The following is a 2,268-nucleotide window of genomic DNA, read 5'->3' as shown; positions in this document are numbered from 1 at the left end:
TCGGTGTGTTTGCGGTTGATGATTACCTAGAATTCAAGATGACTGACCAGCTTAGTAAACTTGGTGAATGTTCACCAGCTCTGGGGTAAGATCAGTAAACAACTCTTGGAGTGTGAAGTGGAGGGAAAACAGTAAGAGGCATATGATGTTGAAGTTAAAATGGAATGATAAAGTGATGTGAATTAGGATCAGTTGGTAAGATGAATTTATTATAATCAAAACCTTTTAAAATGGGGTTTGGGTACAAAATTATTCTTACTTTTATTTCCTAGCCAGTGATCAGACCCGACATCATACCTTCACAGTGACTTCCTTTGGGTGGGTACCTTTCATTGCACTGAGTACAAGGCTGTGATAGGGAAGTGATAGATAGCAAGTAGTTTCTGGAGAATAATCACTGCCTTTAAACAGTTATTTTCACAATGGATATTTATTAGGATCGTCAAAGTAACTAATTTGACTTGATTTTCTAGCGGGCCTTATTGCGATGTTGCTTTGAAAAAACCAGGACCCCTCATCATTCAAAAGGGATCTCCTTTGAAGAATACAGCCTGTAACATCCAAAAAGGCTGCTGTCAAATGAAAGGGGAAGGGAACAATTTTCACCAAGCTTTACCAAGACGCTGAAAAAATGAACCTGACTAGCAGGAACAGTTTCTTGAGACAGCATTCAGTTCACCTGTGTATTTCAGTTGCATGTTACAAACTAAGACATGCTGTATTTGAAGTCAAATTTTATTGCAATTCAACAAGAGATTAAGTTTGACCTAAATTCTAGAGTGACCCCTTAAGCTAAGCTTCCTTCTTGAAGTATAACCGATATTCGTCAGTAACCATTGTCAACTAGTAACAACAGTTACTAACTCTCTTCTAAGTAGTGGTAAAACACTGAGCAATCTTCTGCACAGGATGAATTTTAGTTGTGTCAGAAAACAGTAAGTAGAACGAGGTTTATAGGTAGGGTAGACTTTTTGTTACACCTTTAGCAACAAAAGAAAGATCACACTTGCTGGTTTACTAGCATATTGCAGTGTTACTGTTTGCCCCCCATACTCATGGCCCCTTTTCCTGTCCTTGTTTAAAATTGACTCTTCAGAAGTATCATCTACCTCTTCGTTCAGAAGCAACCTTACAGTTAACTCTGAGCACTTTGATAACTTGTATTTGAAAACTGCTGCTTGCATTTTGGACCAGGAGAAGGGTGTGTGTGTCTGAAGCTTGTCTCTTTATTTTCCTCCTTTTCTTCTTTTCCCCTGCGTTATTGGACCAAGTGATCTGATAGGATTGTCTACAAAACCGCCTTGCCTGATCATCAGACTACTGCTAGAGAAAGTAACTGCTACAAAAAGGAAAAAGGTGAGAATCATGGTAGTGTGAACTGGCAGGTGCCATTAAAAAGATTTAAAACAGGTACATTCAAATCAAATGCTGCTACTGTACTACTGGGGATGTGACAGCGAGATGGCTAGTTTTGTAAAGGATGTGGTCTAGTTCTGTTGGTTCGGTGCCTGCATGATAAACTAACCACCTCAGTTTAGAGCTGAGTTGGCAGGCAGTTGGGTCTGTTCCTCTGCCTGTACAGATAACCTGTACGGTTTAAGAAGACTTTAGCCTTCCTATGTTCAATGTATGGATCACAGTGCTATTGTGATCTAGCATTTCATTTTTATTTACTCATAGCATTGCAAAATGCTTATGCTTTAGTAGGTAGAGTATTTACACAGCGTGTTATGAACTGCTTAGCACACATTCTTGAGGAGGTACAGTGTATGTATCTTCCATACCACTTGTGCTTGTGGTGGAGGCAGGAGAGAAGTATTTTCTGATTCCAGATGTTTCCTCCTTAGTTTTTGCTACTTTTGCTAAATGCATTTCAAAATATGGACAGAAAACAAGTTAAGGAACTGAAATGTTGTAGGGTTGTGTTTGGGCAGGTAAATTAAACTTAAGTACAGGGGTGATCTTTTCCTTCCAACTGTCCACACACAGAGCATCGTTAAATTGGAGAAGTAATGCTTTGTCTTTCAGAATAGGAGGTAACAGTCTAGTTAACTGGTTAAGTTGGCGACAGCAATGCAGTAACTGAAACTGTCCCAAAGTGTGGAGCTGGGGCCCACAGGCAGCCCTGTGAAATGCAAGTTGAATGTTTTTTCTAAGCAATTTGGGCATTACTGCAGCTGCATGTGAACAGGCCAGCAGAAACCAGGGAGACTTTCCCTGTAGAGGGGGGAAAGCCAACCTGCAAGCCCTTGTGGATTTAGCATTGTG

Source organism: Numenius arquata, chromosome Z (genome assembly GCF_964106895.1).
Source record: "Numenius arquata chromosome Z, bNumArq3.hap1.1, whole genome shotgun sequence".
Lineage (NCBI taxonomy): Eukaryota > Metazoa > Chordata > Aves > Charadriiformes > Scolopacidae > Numenius > Numenius arquata.
Note: the sequence above shows the minus strand (reverse complement) of the source record.